This window comes from Hyla sarda, chromosome 9 (assembly GCF_029499605.1).
Source record: "Hyla sarda isolate aHylSar1 chromosome 9, aHylSar1.hap1, whole genome shotgun sequence".
Lineage (NCBI taxonomy): Eukaryota > Metazoa > Chordata > Amphibia > Anura > Hylidae > Hyla > Hyla sarda.
The window spans coordinates 30,519,503-30,539,066 of NC_079197.1; the positions used below are offsets into that span (position 1 = coordinate 30,519,503).

Below are 19,564 nucleotides of genomic sequence, written 5' to 3' on the forward strand. Positions count from 1 at the left end.
AGCATGGAACATGCTGGGAGTAGTAGTACTACCTAAAAGATGTAAAAAAAAAAAAAAAAAAAAATGAAGAGTGACACACACACACTTTATTAAACACATTATTAAAAGACTACTAATAACCCCTTAACGACACAGGACGTAAATGTACGTCCTGGTGCAGTGGTACTTAATGCACCTAGACGTACATTTACATCCTATACATAACCGCGAGCATCGGAGCGATGCTCGGGTCATGCGCAGCAGGTCCCGGCTGCTGATAGAGGCCAAGGACCCGCCGGTAATGGCGGACATCCGCGATCGCATGGATGTCGCCATTAACTACTCAGATGCCGTGATCAATACAGATTCGATCATCCAGAATGGCAGACGGAGGTCCCCTCACCTGCCTCCGCTACCTTCCATGGGTCTTCTGCTCTGGTCTGCGATCGAGCAGACCAGAGAAGAAGATGACCGATAACACTAAGTGCTATGCCCTATGCATAGCACTGAACAGTATTAGAAATCGAATGATTGCTATAAATAGTCCCCTATGGGGACTAAGGTGAAAAAATAAAAGTTAAAAAAAAAATAAAATTTTAAACTCCCCTCCCCCAATAAAAATGTAAATTGTCAGTTTTTCCCCATTTTACCCCCAAAAAGTGTAAAAAAATATTTTTATAAAACATTTGGCATTGCCGTGTGTGTAAATATCCAAACTATTAAAATATAATGTTAATTATCCCGTATGGTGAACGACGTGAACGTAAAAAATAAAATTAAAAAGTCCAAAATTGCTGCTTTTTTTTATAACATTTTATTCCAAATAAAATGGATAAAAAAAAAAAAATGTATTAAAAGTTTTATATATGCAAATGTGGTATAAAAAAAAAGTACAGATGAGGGCGCAAAAATTGAGCCCTCGTACTGCTGCTTATACGGAAAAATGAAAAAGTTATAGGTTGGCAAAATAGAGGGATTTTAAACGCACTAATTTAAAAAAAAAAAAAAAAGCTGTATAATAATAGAAAAGTATGTAATCATGGGTATCATTTTAATCATATTGATGCACAGAAGAAAACAGGTTTATTTTACCATAAAGTGTACAGCATGAAAACGAAACCTTCCAAAATTAGAAAAATTGCGGTTTTCTTATCAATTTCCCCACGCAAATAGTATTTTTTTTGTTGCACCATACATTTTATGGTAAAATAAGTGATGTCATTACAAAGGACAACTGGTCGCGCAAAAAACAAGCCCTCATACTAGTCTGTGGATGAAAATATAAGAGTTATAATAATTTTTAGAAGGCGAGGAGAAAAAAACGAAAATGTAAAAATAAAAGTCCTTAAGGGGTTAAAAATATAGTATTTTTACATTTAAATGGCCCCTTTCTACATTTTTATTATTGTCAGCTACATTCTTAGTTCCCTGCCCAAACATAAATTGATCCCTGTTTAAAAATTAAAATTTTGTTATGAAAAATATACATTTCGTTAAATAAATTTTTCCATCCCTACTGCATTTTTTTTTATTTTTTTTATTTTTTTGGTACCCAACAAATTTTGAAAAACATCAAAAGGGGCTAAAATGCAATTTCCACTCAAAGACAAAAAAACCCCAGAAATAAAACGCATTTTTTGTGCCATTAAAAAATAAGTGGAAACACAGTGGTGTCAGCTGCAACTGAGCGCAAATTATATTAGTGCAGATTTTTGCTAAATGTAAAACCTCCTGTGCAACTGTGTGGTTTTCCCAGTTACTGTGCAAAATTTATTATGTTGTGCACTTCACTTCATAAATTTGCGTAACTGACGGGAAGTCCCTAGAGTGCAAAAAAGGGTGAAAAGCTCACACACATTCCTACGCCAGCTAGTCACTGAAATACTTTTGTGCAAAAATTATTTTTGCGCAAGTGATAAATTAATTGCAACCAGTGGATCTGCTAACCATGCCTCCTGGAGGCGCACAAGAAAAATGACAAAGCTGGTGCAGACAACATAAAAATGGAGCAAAATTAGATGAAAATGTTGGCGCACGTCAAGACGCAAAACCAAATCACACTGTGCATGAGATTCTGCAGGTGCACGCCAGTTAATGAGTTCCCCCTATAGCGTATAAAAAGCCACAAGCATTAAAGGGGTACTCCACTGCCCCAGAGTACAGAACATTTAGTTCAGAACGCTGGGTGCAGGGGTCGTGATGCAACGTGACGTTACACCCCCTCAATGCAAGTCTATGGGAGGTAGGGTGACATTCGTCACGCCCCCTCCCATAGACTTGCATTGAGGGGGCGTGGGGTGACGTCATGACCCCCGCAGCCTGTACCCAGCATTCAGAACTAAATGTTCTGGACACTGGGGTAGTGGAGTACCACTTTAAAGCATTAAACCACACCCCCCTTTTTTTTTTTTTTTAAACCAAAAAATTACGAGCATGGTGAAAAGTAGCACAAAATGGTGCTAATAATTGATACATCATACATTGATCAAAGACAGAAAAAAGTTGTGCAAAATGCACCAAAAAGCAGGCACAAAAAGCTTAGTAAAGTCCCTCCAGCTGGATAGAGGCCTAATAGGGCGCCAAATGTCCGCTTTCCTGTCACAGCCATAAAATGTATTGATAAAATTCTGTTTGCCCCTAGAGGGAGCTCAACTGCATGTAGTCTGTTCTGTACAGTCTCCCCTGACGTACGTGCTTACTGTATTATGTCTGCGTGTAAGGAGCTCCCCCTAGTGGCGCTAGTCCGTGTCTGCCAGTAACATCTTTGCACATGTGCGCGGCCATAGAGGTTACTGTGTCTCCTTGGGAGAGAAGGTACCAGACATCTCTGGAAGTGACAGGGTTAATATATTGGGGAAATATTGAAGATTAAGAGAAGGGGGAAGCTTCCTTAGAGACTGCTGTGCAGCAGGAAACATGGAGGACAGAATTGCACAGTCATGTCAGGACTTTGGGTGAGTTTGGTGCAGCAGTGTCCTTGTACAGTGCAATGGATACATGTAAGTGATGTATAGGAAGAAAATACACATGTAACATCTACTACTCGTAATGTACAGGCACATGCAGGGTTAACTAGTCACATACACCTCTTATTCCTCTATTCACACCATGTAAACTGCTGGGAAATGAGTGCAATTGCAAAAAGTGCTGTGCTGCTCAAATGACATATATAGGTGCATATATATATAAGTGATGTGCTGCTCAAATGACATATATATATATATAGGTGCATATATACGTATAAGTGCTGTGCTGCTCAAATGACACATATAGGTGCATATATATATATATATATATAAGTGCTGTGCTGCTCAAATGACAATATATATATATATATATATATGTGTGTGTGTATGTGCATATATAAGTGCTGCTTAATGATATATATATATATATATATATATATATATATATAGGTGCATATATATGTTCAGTAAAAACTGCTATTAAATCATTCAGTCCACCAAGACTATATTTATCTGTATGTAAACACTATCTGAACAAAAGTATTGGGCCCCTTCCTTAATAACAGCTCCATGAGCTTTTAGGACACCCATAGGAAATAATATGGAGTTGGTCCCCTCCCCCACACTGTTATTAGGGCAGCCCCTCTTCTGGGAAGACTTTCTACAAGATGTTGTTGAGTATCTGTGGGGATTTTTGCCCTTTCATCCATGTGGGAGGTCGGACACTGATGTTGGAGAGGGTTGAGGTCGGGGCTCTGTGCGGCCCAGTCACGTTCTTCCACACCCCCAACATGTCTTTATGCAGGGGCGTAACTATAAGAGGTGCAGAGGGTGCAGCTGCACCCGGGCCTAGGACCTGCAGGGCCCATGAGGTCTCTCTTTCCTATCTGAGGAGACTATACATGAAGCAGTATAGGTAGGGACCCTGTTACAGATTTTGCACTGTGCACCTTTGAGTCCTGTTATAATAGACCAGTTTTTCCCAACCAGGGTGCCTCCAGCTGTTGCAAAACTACAACTCCCAGCATGCCCGGACAGCCTTTGGCTGTCCGGGCATGCTGGGAGTTGTAGTTTTGCAACAGCTGGCGGCACCCTGGTTGGGAAAAACTGTAAAAGGTGCAACAGCTGGCGGCACCCTGGTTAGGAAACACTGTAAAAGGTGCAACAGCTGGAGGCACCCTGGTTAGGAAACACTGTAAAGGTGCAACAGCTGGAGGCACCCTGGTTAGGAAACACTGTAAAGGTGCATTAATTCAAGAAGAATTCCTCTTGAATTCTCCGCTTAGAAATAATTAACATCTGCTTTGCCATTGACTTCAATGTATTTTACTCTGAACTGTTCACACTGTGTAAATACCGCTCGCGGAATCCCGCCACGGAAATCCGTTCCGCTAGAAGAAAGAACACGTTCATTCTTCTTGGGGAATACGCGAACAGAAGTCCATTGAAGTCATTGGTAGACATTTTTGTGCTTGAAATCGTTTCGGCACGGAATTTGTGAGAAATTCCACACGAAAAAAAATTCAAAGGGAAATTCAAATTGGTGGTTGTAGTTCAGCAAAAAAAAAAAAAAAAAAAAACTGTTTCCTCCGCGTTAATTATGCGCAAAATTTGTGCGAAAATCGTGTGAATTTTCTGCGCGCAATATAGGAGAAAACTTTTTTTTTTTTTGCTGGACTACAACCACCAATTGGAATTTCCCTTTTTATTTATTTTCGTGTGGAATTTCCACGCGAATTTCACGCAAATTCCGTGCCGAAACGATTTCAATCAGAGAAATGTTTACCATTGACTTCAATGGACTTCTGCTCGCGTATTCCCCAAGAAGAATGAACATGTTCTTTCTTCTAGCGGAACGGAAGTCCGCGGCGGAATTCCGCGAACAGAATTTACGCAGTGTGAACAGTGCAGAGTAAAATACATTGAAGTCAATGGCAAAGTAGAAGTTAATCATTTCTAAGCGGAGAATTCAAGGGGAATTACTCGAGTATATTCCTCTTGAATTACTCCGTGTGAACGCACCCTTACAGTGTTTCCCACTTGGCGTTTTTCAGTTTGGCGTTTTTTTTTTATCCTTTTGTCGTTTTTTTTGCAATTTTAGGCTCCCTGGCAGTTTTTGAAAAACTACCTCATGTTGAGACTTTGGCGTTTTTTTGGGGAAAATCTTTAGAATAAAAGTCTATGGGAGTGAAAAGACGCCAAAAAAAAAAAAAAAATCCATGTGGGTTTTAACATTTTTGCATGCGGTTTTTATAATTTTTTTTTTTTTTACTTAGGTGATACAAAAAAAAAAAAAAAAAAAAAAAGGATGAAGTTTATTTAATTTTTTTAAATAAATTTTGTAGGTTACCATTTAAAAAAAAAAAAAAAAAAAAAAAAATCCATTAGGGATGGAAAAAAATTGTAGGTAACGAAATTTATGGTTTTTAGAACAAAATCTTTATACATTTTTAAATCAGGGACCAATTTATGTGAGCAGGCAGGGACATAAAAACGTAGCCGACAATATTAAAAAGGGAAAAAGGGGCCATGTAATTGTAAAAATATATATTTTTTAATTCATTTTGTGAAACTTAATTAAAAATTTATTTTAATAATGTGTTTTATGAAGTGTGTGTGTGTGTGTGATTTTTACTACTTTTCAACTTTATTTTGTTAGATGATGCCGGCCAACCAAATGTGAATCTGTGATGTGAAGAGAACTTCACATCACAACCAAGTACAGTGCCGGGCCGGGGAGTGGAGAGCTGCCACCCGTTTCTCCATATTATGAAAGCACGATCGCAATAAAAAATGAAAAATTTGGTTTTTAAAAATATAAAATTTCGTCACCTACAATTTTTCCATCCCTACTGCATTATTTTTTATTTATTTTTTGGTACCCAACAAAATTCTTAAAAAACGCCTGCAGGGAAACTGCCAAAGGGGCAAAAAATGCAATTTCCACAAAAAGATAAAAATGACAGAAAAAAAAACGCAGGGAAAATAAGTTTTCTAGCAATCTTTCAAGTAAAAAAAAATAAAAAAAATAAAAAAACACACACACACACACACACACACACACACCCCACAACAACAACTGGAAACCTAGCCTTAAAAGGAGTATTCCAAGTTAAATCACTTATCCACTACTCACAGAGTAGATCTCTATCTCCGCCGGCTCCCATAAAGGATCAATAGAACAGCGGCTCACCGATCTGGTCAAAACAAACACAGGTCACTTTTTTTGAGATTGCAGGTTTTTCCCAGCGATTGGACCCCTCTGGGTGATCTGATACTCGGAATACCCCTTTAATTAATGCCTCTATATCCAGCCCAAGCAGTAAAGCCTTGGCCACTTTTCACTCTGCTTTTACAACCTGACATGGTTAAAAGGTCACACAGCAAATAAAATGTTATTTTAGAGTAACGGGCCAAAAAAACTGTGTCAAATACATTGATAAATATAGAAGAAAGGAGATGCAGCAAGGCTTTTGAATTTTTTATTTCGCAATGTGTAAGTCAGACTGTGAATTACTCGGCCCCCCACTTACAGAATTACAACCTTAGTCATAAGAAGCACCATTGGGGGGGGGGGGGGGGGGTCAAAGGTCAGCCCTGAAGCTTCTATTGACTTGAGTGGGAGTCTTTTGAGCATTTCCCTAGCTCTCATAGAAAGCAAAAGGAGAGGAGTTTTCTTAGGTGACTGATTTTGACACAGAAATTGGCGTCTTTTCCACGTCAAAAACTGGGCTTCGTTAGCTTGTCTGAACATTCCCTTGTCTTTATTCACAATGCATTTTGCACTGTCCAAAGGTAAATGTTTGGAAGACCCCCGACATATACTGTATTTCCTATGGAAGCCACCCTATAGGTAGTTAGTGGGGCATCTATTGGCTATAGGAGTACATGTAAAAAAAGGAGAACAGAACAGAAAAAAGGCTCTAAGTGTAGATGTTCCCAAATAGTTCAGACGCTGTATATATAAAATATATACAATGATTTGTGGTATCTGACAGATGGTGAGGTATTACACTCACCTTTCAGTGTTGTGCTGCAGGCACAACACTGCGATACGCATATAAGGATATAAATCCTCAGTAGAAATCCCTGCGGCAGCCTAGCGTCCTGGTCCCGGTCATCAAAGATGGCGGTCTGGCAGTCTGAAAATTGGAGAGGTGTATACCCCTCGCTGTGAGGATCGCGATCTGGCGCTGCAGGGTGGCTGTCGGGCCCGGTCGTCTCGGCGGCGCCAGCCTGCTGGCGCCGCCGAGACAACCGGGCCGACAGCCACCCTGCAGCGCCAGATCGCGATCCTCAGCAGCGAGGGGTATACACCTCTCCAATTTTCAGATCTATTGCCTATAGGCTCATTAAACTATGTATGAGTATACGTATTTATATACTTTTACAAATACCCAGTATGGATACGACGTACCGTATGCAGCAGGAGGTGTAGACCCGTGTTTCCCAACCAGTTGTGGTTTTGCAAAGCTGGAGGCACACACGTTGACAAACTCTGGTGTAGACCATGCACACTACTAGGCATTTCAGAAGACATTACATTCCACATTAGGGCGAATTAAGAAATCTTTGGTAAAATTCATAGACTCAGTGGATTTGTGCAGCATGTGTACTTAAAGCGTACCCGTCAGATCCAACAAAAAATGTTTTTATATATCGCTCAGTACCTAATCCTGACCATGTACATCACATTTTTATGTGTCTAGCACCTTTATTTTATTACACTTTTAATTTAGCTCACTAGTCTGAATTCCTCTCAAAGGGAGGGGGCGTGGCCTCACTGTGCAGGTCTCCGCCCCCTCCCAGCTTGTCCTCACTGACAGTAGTGGGACACAAGCTGACAGTGGGAGGATTTTCCCTCCAGCTGTGAGCCCTGCGCTCACAGCTGTCAATCAAGGAAGTGAGTCCATGACATAGGTGATGATGCATGGACACATCAGGACTAGTATGTGTCCAAGCAGGCAGGGGGGCAGTTGTTTGACTGGCTTTTCCAATATGAAATACAGAAAATTTTCAAATGAAAGCAATTGCAAAACCTATTGGTTATACATGCTTTACAACATATCAAAAGTTTTTGTATCTGACAGTGCCCATTTAACCTTTTTTTTTTTCTTAATTCTTAATAGGGTGCCACCATGGGTAAAATCCATTCTAAAGGTGGCAGCTAAGATGAAGGATGACAAACAACGTAGGAGGAAGGCATACAGAATGCTGCGGAGACAGTTGGTATGTTATGGGAGAATGGCGTGTGATGACATAATACAAATTTAGATTACAGAATTAGAGAAAAGGTTGTGAATGGGCTGAGCATCAATACCACTAGAGAAAAATGCTGTTTTGTGGACATAAAATCAAGCCTAATCCTGGAAACCCCTTGGAGGGTGCCTGGACACCGCAGTTTAGGCATACAGCACTGTACCCCATTAATTTCACTGTTTGATTCCTGTTTGATATATTTACTTTTGGTGTCTTAAAGGGGTACTCCGCTGGCCAGCGTTCGGAAGTAAATGTGACAGCCTTCATGCCCCCTCCCACAGACTTGCATTGAGGGGGCATGGCCATGATGTCACAAGGGGTGTGGCCGACCCCCGCAGCTCGAAAACAGCGTTTTGTACTTCCGAACGTTGGCCAGTGGAGTACCCCTTTAAATGGGTAGTCATGAAAAAAAAAAAAAATACTGCATATAGACAAATCAAAGTTTTGATCGTCAAGGTCTGAGGGGATGTTTACACAGCAGAAGGTCAGTGCGGAATTCCACATGAATATTCCGTATACAGTTTTTATAATGCACAATTTTGCATACGGTCTTATCAGTTTTTTTGTTTCCCGTTTTGGGGGAAAAAAAAAACTGATACAAAACCATATTGCAAAATCGTGATGTGAATGTACCCTTAGTCAGTATTTTGCATCAATATTTGTATGCCGATACTAGGAGTAGAGCTTACACAGAGAAAAACATGGAAAGACTTACACCTCTCGTGATGGCATTAACACAGTGAAAAGTCAAAAAAACGCAATGAAGTGTGTGAAGTCTTATTCCAGCCTTTAGCTATTGAGAAAATCTGGGGATCTGTTACATGTGTGCGGAGATTTTCCTGTGCAGATTCCCAACCCAGTCCTCAAGGCACACCAACATTCCGGGTTTTTTCAGTTACTCCATTGGAATAGAACAGGGAAAAATTAAAATCCTGGACTGTTGGTGTGCCTTGAGGACTGGGTTGGGAAACACTGCATTACAAGTTAGGGAGCAAGCTTCAGCAAAGGCAGGACATCCTGAAACCAGCACTGAGCAGGGTAGTTTGTGTTCACATCTATGTTTAAAGGGGTACTCCGGTGGAAAACTATTTTTTTCAAATCAACTGGTGCCAGAAAATTAAACAGATTTGTAAATTACTTTTATTAAATAATCTTAACCCTTCAAGAACTTAGCTGCTGTATTCTTCACAGGAAGTTGTATAGTTCTTTTCAGTCAGACCACAGTGCTCTCTGTTGAAATCTCTGTCCATAGCAGGATATGTTTGCTATGGGTATTTGCTCCTACTCTGGGCAGTTCCTGACATGGACAGAGGTGGCAGCAGAGAGCACTGTAGTCAGGCAGAAAATAACTATACAACTTCCTGTGGAGCATACAGCAGCTGATCAGTACTGGTAGGATTACGATTTTTTAATAGAAGTCATTTACAAACCTGTTTAACTTTCGTTAACAGGCATTTAACAGGTGTTGGCATAACATACCGGCACTAGGACGGCACGGGAATGTGCCATCTAATGGGCAGGTTAATTATTTCTGGACATGAAATTCAGAATTTCAACGCCGGTAACATCTGGCAAGGAAATTCCGTCGTGTGCACAGTGCAGCAGAAACCCATTGAACTTAACGGGACTTTGCTGCAGTTGAGTTTCCTAGCAGAATTCCGCACAGAAATTCCGAGGTGTGAACTAAGTCTGACAAGTCCCTGTGGTGAACATTGGGTGGTTTATCAGGACACCATCAGTTTCATTTTTCTGCTTCTATGAGATTTGAGATAATTGACTGATTTGATTCTGAGTTCAGATGATCACTTGGAATATAACTGATTTGACTGTGAGGCTAGGATTACACTGGCAAAAAATGTGCAGAATGTCCACACGAAAAACAGATGCGGACATTCTGCACATTTGACTAACTGATGGGCGCTAGGACTGCTCTGAAATGCACAGTCTCATAGATGGCAATGCATTTCCTTGTGGACTCCACAGATAAGATTAGACTTGACTATTCTTTCTGTGGATGCCAGAATCTGAAGTTCCGGAGATTCTGCCGTGTGAACAGCACTGCAGAAATACATTGAAATCAATGGGACACTGCGGCGCTAAAATGTCCGTCCGGAAGAAGCGTTGATTGTAACACGAAACCGCCGGCAGTTGCCTGTTTTCTGAGCGCTGTCAGCAGTTGCTGCAAGTCCCACGTTACCGAGGAGGTCCGGAGTCCTAGGCCGCGAGACCCGTACTGTGCGGTGAGTGCAGGCTATGTTTTCTTTTTGTTTCAACATTGTATACTGATGTCTGATTCTCTGTCCTAGCACCACCGGGGGTCAGAACAGAGACTCTCTCAGCTGTTCCTGGGGTCCTAAGAGGTGTTTGAATATGTGTGTTGCTAGTGCCACTATCTATTTATTTCTCTTAGAAGTTTAGAAAAAAGTTCAAAGCTTTAAAAAGCTGTGTATCTTACCTTTATTCTTGCTCACATAGTAAAATCTTCCAGCAGAAGAAAGTGGGCGTTTCTCAGCAGGCATGACATCACTGAAGCCTGCTGGGGGACCACTTCTGCCCTCACATCATTGCAGCATCATGATGAATAGAAGACCTCAAACTCTGTGCAGCAGCTTTCAGTCTGTGCTTCTTTCAGTGAGGCTCTGTTCAGATTTTAGTCTGTGCAGCTGCTTTCAGCGAGGCTCTTTGCAGCTGTCAATCAAGCTCAGTGCAAAGAAACACTTCCTGAGTTTGGACTTTTGCCATTACAAGCAAGAGACCAAAATCTGAGATTGTGAACAGACGTAATGGGGGACATTTACTAATCTAGTCTATTCTGGGTATGCTTATAGACCAGCGTATGGTAGTCTCCTGTCTATTGTGCTCCTAATTTATCAAAGGTTTCACAGCCCTTGATAAATTCTGTGCTCAGACTTCAGGGTCTACAGCTTAAACTGCATTTAGACCTGCTCCAACATGGTCTGACATTTCAGCGTATTTTGGGCAGATGCGACTTGTCGCACAAAAGTCACACTTGATAAATTCAGCACCAATGCATTTCCGTCTAAAATAGACTAGAATGCATCATGTTCTAAAAATCCTCTAGAGCAAAAGTCGCACATATTTAGACTGTGACTTTCTGTGAGACAAATTTAGACAGGAAAAACCAGTCTAAATCCTTTGATAAATCTCCCCCAATGTGTTTTGGCCAAGAAGGGAGACCCCTAGTGGCAAGAGGTATACAGCAGAAAAACTAACAAAACATTGTCATGCTCCCAGAGTGGACTTCTGGCACCTTATGTGGGACTGGATGTATATTGTGCAGTTTTGGACGGAAGTTCTGCAGCTCTTGGCCATCCCCCTCCGTGATCCCCTTCTTTGCCTGGTTGGTGTCCTGGATGAGGAGGTGTGGCCCCATCCTATGTGTGTCCTACTCAGAGAATCTCTTTTCCTGGCTCGCAAGACTGTGGCTCTTCATTGGACGGATCCCAGACGTCTGACGTGCTCTAAATGGAAGAAGCTGGTCAGCTCAACTCTCCCGTTTATGCAAATTGTTTAAAGGAATAGGAAATGTCCGGATACATTTTATTGTGTGTGGGGTGATTGAGTAAGAGAAGAACACCAATGTACACCTGCTGAGGTACGGAGTTTGCGCGCCTTAATTCCTTAAGTGCCCATATCCATGGTATATTTAATGTATGCTCTTCTCACTTTTATTGTGTTCTGGTGCATTTTCTATACTCTCTAGGCAGCTTGGAGACATGATCCATGTCTTGTCATGTTGTTCTATGCTATTGGCAGGTCAGAATGGACGGAGATTTTGGTTCTTCATATCTCTGTATGTTTAATTTTTCATGTTTTATTTATTGCTGCTGTTGCCGGTCTAACCTGTGTAGCGCTTGCACCTCTGCATTTGGACTGATCTTCGATACATACAGATGTGTATTGTATTAAGATTATCCTGCCATAATTTCTTATGTATTGACTGTCTAACCATATTATCGGTAGTTTTTTTTATTGTTTCAATAAAACAAAAAATTTATATATATATTTTTTTCAATGGAAGCCAATTAAAAAAGTTATTTGTTATCGTCCTAAGGCAGCACACGGATGGGGTATACGTCTCTGACTACTACCCGGGTAGAAGAGGGTTAACTAGCAGTAAACAAAGAGACTAGTTAATTAATTGACCAACGACATGCTAGAATAGGGTATAACCCCCTGAACAGAACACCCACATGTATTTTCTCTCTTCTACAGGGTAGGAGAGGGTGTTCCCCTCCCCTCTCCAATGCTACGTTCTGGCATTTATATACCGCATGGTTTCCTCCGGTCAGTCGTCTCCTTCCAGGCATATACCGCATGGTTTCCTCCGGTCAGCCATCTCCCCCCTTAGCCAGCCAATACCTGGTGTTTACCTAGGACAGCTGTTCTAACCATCTAAATAAGTTTTCTGAGTTGGAGGATTACTTTAGATGGTGGCGCAGGCCTCTGTGTGTATCTTACTGGGTTTGGAGCCATAGTAGTTATCTTTAGTAGCCAGTGTTTTCTTGCTCTCCATATACCATCACTACATAGTTATTGTGTGTGTGTATATAACAGTTTTCTCTTTATATACCATCAATACATGGTTATTGTATGTATATACACTGCTCACAAACATAAAAGGAAAAACTTAACCCCTTAAGGACCTAGGACGTACAGCTACGTCCTGGCTCCCTGGTACTTAAGGACCCAGGGTGTACCTGTACGCCCGTGGGAATTTCGGTCCCTACTTTGCACCGGGCGGGGACCGGAACAGGATGCCTCCTGAAATCATTTAGCCGGCATCCCGTGCAAATGCCTGGGGAGGGGGGGGGGCTGGTCGTAAGACCATCCCCCCCCCATATGTCGATGATCGCCGCAAATCGCCGATCAATTCAGTCGGCGATTTGTGGCGATTACAGGCTGAACCAATCGCCCGGAAAATAGGGATGATCGGAGCTGTCAGAAACCTAATCATCCTGAAGAATAAGAGCGAGGTGGCAGGGGTGGGTCTTGGTGGGTGACAGTTAATTTCCCCTGCTCTGCCCACCTGGAAGTCCGGGCAGAGCAGGGGAAGATGGCGGCGATGGCTGCGGGGGCCAGCATGGCGGGGGAACCGGCGGTAGTTACCTGATCACCGGCGCAGGCAGAGAGGGACCGGCGCAGGCAAGTGGATCCAGTGGCGGTGTCACTGCTGCGTCTAGGTGTTCCAAATCTACAATTCGAAGCATGCCCAGACAGCCTTTGGCTGTCTGGGCATGCTGGAAGTTGTAGTTTTGGAACATCCGGAGGGCCACAGTTTGGAGACCACTGTGCAGTGATCTCCAAACTGTGCCCTTCTAGATGTTGCAAAACTACAACTCTAAGCATGCCCAGACAGTCCAGGCATGCTGGGAGTTGAAGTTTTGCAACATCTGCAGGGCTATAGTTTGGACACCACTATAAAGTGGTCTCCAAACTGTTCTCCAATTGTTGCATAACTACAACTCCCAACATGCCCTTCAGGTGTCTGGGTATGCTGGGAGTTGTAGTTTTCCAACAACTGGAAGCACACTTGTTGGGAAACATTGTGTGTCACCTAACTCAGTGTTTCACAACCAGTGTGCCTCCAGCTGTTGCAAACTACAACTCCCAGCATGCACTGGCAGACCATACATTCTAGGAGTTGTAGCTTTGCAACATCTGGAGGCACACTGGTTGCGAAACACTGAGTTAAGTAACAAACTCTGTTTTGCAACCAGCTGTTGCATAACTACAACCCCCTGCATACACCGACAGCATTCTGGGAGTTGTAGTTTTGCGACAGCTGGAGGTTTGTCCCCCCTACCATGTGAATGTACCCCCCAGGCATGTGGAGGCCACACACACACACACACACACACACACACACACACACACACACTACTGAGCTTCATTTTGACTTGTTTTAAAAGGACATTACATCAAAGTTGGATCAGCCTGTAGTGTGGTTTTCCACTGTGATTTTGAGTGTGACTCCATATCCAGACCTCCATGGGTTGATAAATTTGATTTCCATTGATCATTTTTGTGTGATTTTGTTGTCAGCTCATTCAACTATATAAAGACAAAAATATTTCATACGATTAGGTCATTCATTCAGATCTAGGATGTGTTATCTTACTGTTCCCTTTATTTTTTGAGCAGTGTGTATAACAGTTTGCTCTACATATACCATCACTACATAGTTATTGTGTGTGTATATAACAGTTTACTCTCCATGTACCATCACTATGGGGGAATGTCACGCGCTGTGCTCCGGCCGTGAGCGCAGTGTCCCAGGGTCCCTGTCTGTCGGTGGGGCTGGGATTTGCTTCGCGGGACGCGCCTGCATGCGAATCTCAGCCCGTTTTTTACCTCTCTCTGCTGCCACTGTAACTCAAATGGAGCTCTGAAATTTTAAGGGCCAGTGCGCCCATAATTACTCTTTGCACCTGACACCACATTATAAGTTCCTGCACCTCCAACACCCCCCTGCCGGATCTTAAGTGCCCTTTGCCTAAGAGAAAGCGTTCCTATTGCCTGTTTTGCCTACCCGTGTTACCAGACTTCCTTGCTACGTTTTTTGACTACGAACCTTTGCCACCTGCCTTGACCTGCTATGTTGACTGCGCCTCTGTCTCATCCTCCTGTACCTCGCCTTGCCTAGTTACCTGTGTGGTCGAGCCGTTTTGGGGGTAGCGACCTGGGTGTCGCCTGCTGCAGCAAATCCATCCTGCTTTGCGGCTGGCTCTGGTGAAGACCAGCGGCACCTTAGACTCCACTCCCCGATATGGTCCGAGTCATCAGGTACTCTGGTTAAGGATCCACATCCTGTTCCAGATCACCCGCATTCAGGTGCGTGACAGGGAAATTTATCAATGTTGGTGTAGGTAGAAGCTTTTTGTAGATTGTTTTGGTTGGTCTAAATTTGGTGCAATTGCACCAAATCCACCATACTTGTGCAAGGCACATGCTAAATTTTGTGCAAAGTTCTAAATCTCCACACAGTTCTATTTGTACACCTGAGCTGCACCTTACAGTAAAAGTGGACACAGGGATTTTGTTCTATTGCTTTGAGGCTCTGGATTCCATTGAGGTTTTTTGTCCACCAGCAAAAATGCCAGAAAAACTGCCACAGCTGGTCCCCAGAGTGTGAGGAGGTAAGGAGTGATGTATAGCATATACATATACAGGGTGCAGAGCATCACTACTCACCTCCGCCAGCTGTATAGTATAGAGGGGTGCATAGTGTACCCATGTATACTATAAAGGAGCCCAGCAAGGAAAAAGTTAACCCACGTTGCTGCTGATCAGATCGGGGTTAAGTCTTTGTGCGCTATCCTGTATATACAGCTGTCTATAGATTACTGTATATAAAGGATACAGTAGGCAGACGTCAACAATTGGACACTCCCTGTTTAGGAACACCCCAGGAGAGAGCACAAAAAATGTACTAACTTTTTTTTTTTCCTTTTCTTCTCATTTCATATACATGAATGCGGAGCACTACGTCAGATTCAGTGCATTGCAACAATGATCAGCGTTTTTTATATGTCAATAAAAGGGTTAAAGGCTGTGGGGGAGTGTTTGTTTGACATTTTTTATTTATTTAATGTGTCGTGTTTTTTATAATTGAATTTTCAGGCTTAGTAGTGGAAGCAGTCTTGTAGACAGAATCCATTACTGAGCCGGGGCTTAGCGTTACCCCCCTAAATCAGCTAGCGCTAACCCCCAATTATTACCCTGGTACCCACCGCCACAGGGGTGTCGGGAAGAGCCGTACCAACAGGCCCAGAGCATCCTAAAAAAATAAAATAAAAAAAATTGTGCTCCTGGGCCTACGCGGTAACAGGCTGGCATTATTTAGGCTGGGGAGGTCCAGTAATAATGGTCCTCGCCCACCCTGGTAACGTCAGGCTGTTGCTGTTGGGTTGGTATCTGGCTGATACCGAGAATAGGGGGAACCACACACTTTTTAAATTTATTTAATAAAAATATATATTAAAAAAATAGGGTTCCCCCTATTTTCAGTATCGGCCAGAAAACCAAACAGCAACAGCCTAACATTACCAGGCTGGGCGAGGACCATGGTTACTGGCCCTCCCCAACCTAAATAAAGCCAGCCTGTTACCGCCTAGGCCTATAAAATGTGTTCAATGTGCTGCCCATTGTGTTGGATTGTCAATGCAATCCTCTTCTCACAGCAAGGAGAAATGCTAGAACAGGCTTCTTGTGTCCGTAGTTTCAGGTGCTGCACATCTTGTATGTTCACAGCATAGACAATTGCCTTTAGATGACCCCAAAGATAAAACTGGCCCACCACGACCAATTCACTTTCCAGGAAACTGTTCATCTAGGAATGCTCGGACCTGACACCCATAGCAAGATGGTGCACCACCACATTTTGGGTGTGAGGTCCGAGCATTCCTAGATGAACAGTTTCCTGGAAAGTGGATTGGTCGTCGTGGGCCAGTTGAATGGCCCCCAAGGTCTCACAATTTGACCCCCTTAGACTTATCTTTGGGGTCATCTGAAGGCAATTGTCTATGCTGTGAAGATACGAGATATGTGGCACCTGAAACTACGGATACTGGAAGCCTGTGCTAGCATTTCTCCTGCGGTGTTGCTATCAGTGTGTGAAGAGTGGGAGAAGAGGGTTGCATTGACAATCCAACACAATGGGCAGCACATTGAACACATTTTATAAGTGGTCAGAAACTTGTAAATAACTCATGAAAGAACAAAGTTACATTAAAACCAAGCACATCATTGTTTTTCTTGTGAAATTCCCAATAGGTTTGATGTGTCACATGACCCTCTTCCTATTGAAAAAACAAAAGTTGGATTCAAAATGGCCAACTTCAAAATGGCCGCCATGGTCACCACCCATCTTGAAGTTCCCCCCCCCCCCTTCCTCACATATACTAATGTGCCACAAACAGGAAGTTAATATCACCAACCATTCCATTAAGGTGTATCCATATAAATGGCCCACCCTGTACAACTCCCATCATGGGGGCTGTAGTTAAGCAACAGCTGGAGTCTCCCTGTTTGGGAACACACTGCCAGAAAGGCTCTGTTCCCATTATGCAAAATGCATAATAAGACCAGAGTCAGGCCTGGACTGTGTAGCTCTGACCCCTAATGAGGTCATCACTAGGGGGCAGAGCAGTAAAGGTTGCAGGGGTTAAACAGCTTACATTAACATGGTCTGATAATGGCAAGAGATACTCAATCCCAGGTGCAGTTGTGCACCTTCGCTCGGGTGGAGCTCCTGCACTTGTCTTCGGTTGCTATGGGCGATCCCCAGCATAATATGCATACAATGGAGGATGCCTGCAGACGGTCACAAGTACCACAATGGAATCCTACACCTGATAAACGTGTGGATGCATGAAATTTAAACAACTACATTGACATGGTCTAAAATGGCAGGCGATCCTCAACCCCAAGTACAGTTGTCCACTCACACTGAGGTGGAGGTCCTGCATTTGTGGACCACAATATGGGTTCACTACTGTGGTGGATGTATACAATGACAGTAACTAACCCTCAAAACTGATGTAAAATTGAGACATTAGCCAGTATATCCTTATATGAAGGACTTACCTGAGCCCGCACAATGCGCCAAGGTTTCTCCACTGGTATGGGACCCAACTCTAACCTACCTGTGCACAATAAGCAAAACCAGGAACCAAATTACAGCAGCATTAGGTCCAACTTGTAGACTGCTCCCAGGTTAACTCCAGTGTAATTAAGCACACATGCAATGGGAGAGGGAGAGACAGGCTACGAGCCCCACCATGGTTGGATAATATAGTGCCGACCTCACAGGTGAAACCTTAATGCTACCCAGTATGATAGAAAGGGTGTATTAGTATAAACTTTAGACATTAAACAGCTTACATTGACGTGGTCTGAAATGGCAAGAGATACTCAACCCCAGGTGCAGTTGTGCACCTACACTGGGGTGGAGCTCCTGCACTTGTGGTCGGTTGCTATGGGCAATCCCCAGCATAATATGCATACAATGGAGGATGCCTGCAGACGGTCACAAGTACCACAATGGCATCCTACACCTGATAAACGTGTGGATGCTTGAAAGGTCGCAGGGGGTCTCAGGAGTGAGCCCTTGGACTACTACTCCCATGATGGGAGTAGTTGTAGTACCACAGTGCTGAGGGATGGCACTTGCACATCCCCCGGCTCCGAGACTTTTTTTGGACAGTTAGGACTACTACTCCCATCATGGATAGACTCCGTCCATGATGGGAGTTATAGTCCAGGGGCTGAGGGGCAATTTTCAGTACGTCATTCTGCAGAGACCCGCTTTGATTTATTAATTTAACAAGCCAGCGACACAGGCGGCTCCACTGCGCACCCCGCCGGCTCCAAGGGGGAATACTGTATACGCTGTCATAATTCATAATCCCTGCCTCCGGGAGACCAGAGCTCTGATTGGTGAATAGCTATTCAAAATCAGAGCTCCCGTCTCCTGGCACGGGGATTATGAATTATGACAGCTGTATACAGGTGCCTGGAGCTGGCGGGGAGCGCAGTGTAGCCGCATGTGCCGCCGGCTTGTAAAGTTAATAAATGTGCATCACAGTGGGTCTCTGGAGAATGACCTGCTGCGATCTGCCCTTCAGCCCCTGGACTATAACTTCCATCATGGACAGAGTCTGTCCATGATGGGAGTAGTAGTCCTTATTGTCCCAAAAGAGTTCCACAGCCGGGGGATGTGCAAGAGTAGTTGTAGTACCGCAGTGCTGAGGGACGGCACTTGCACATCCCCTTTGCACTCTTTTGGGACAATTAGGACTAATACTCCCATCATGGACAGACTCTGGGGAGACAGGAGCTCTGATTGGTGAATAGCTTTTCACCAATCAGAGCTCCAGATTCCGGCAGCAGGGATTATGTATTGTGACAGTGTATACAGTATTCCCCACCGGGAGCCGGTGGGGAGCGCAGTGGAGCTGCATGTGCCGCCGGCTTGTTAACTTAATAAATGCGGATTGCAGCGGGTCTCTGGAGAATGACCCGGTGTGATCTGCCCCTCAGAGTCTGTCCATGATGGGAGTAGTAGTCCTAACTGTACCAAAATAGTCCCGTGGCCGGGGGATGTGCAAGCGCCATCCCTCAGCGCTTCGGTACTACAACTACTCCCATCATGGGACAGACTGTCCCATGATGGGAGTAGTTGTAGTTTAGCAGTGTTGAGGGATGGCTCCTGCATCGCCCGGCTGTCTCGGTAGAACACTTTCCTATGTGTCCTTTTTGATGGTGTATTTTTGCGTTAAAAAAAACAAACGTGTTTGAACAAAAAAAAATGCACATGATAAATTAGTATCCACTGC

At 43.3% G+C, this 19,564-nt stretch overlaps 1 protein-coding gene across 3 annotated transcripts in view; it reads right to left on the reverse strand.

Annotated features, from left to right (window-relative positions):
• Positions 1–18,179, reverse strand: part of LOC130291113 (carbonic anhydrase-like) — a 43,729-nt gene extending 25,550 nt beyond the window's left edge. Inside the window, exon 1 of one of the 3 annotated variants that reach the window (XM_056539535.1) lies at positions 18,111–18,179. The gene's annotated coding sequence lies outside the window, so the exon portion shown is untranslated. Of the gene's footprint in view, positions 1–17,813; positions 17,921–18,110 lie in introns of those variants that run through there. The other 2 variants (XM_056539536.1, XM_056539538.1) reach the window with 2 other exon arrangements.
• Between the last annotated feature and the right edge of the window lie 1,385 nt (positions 18,180–19,564).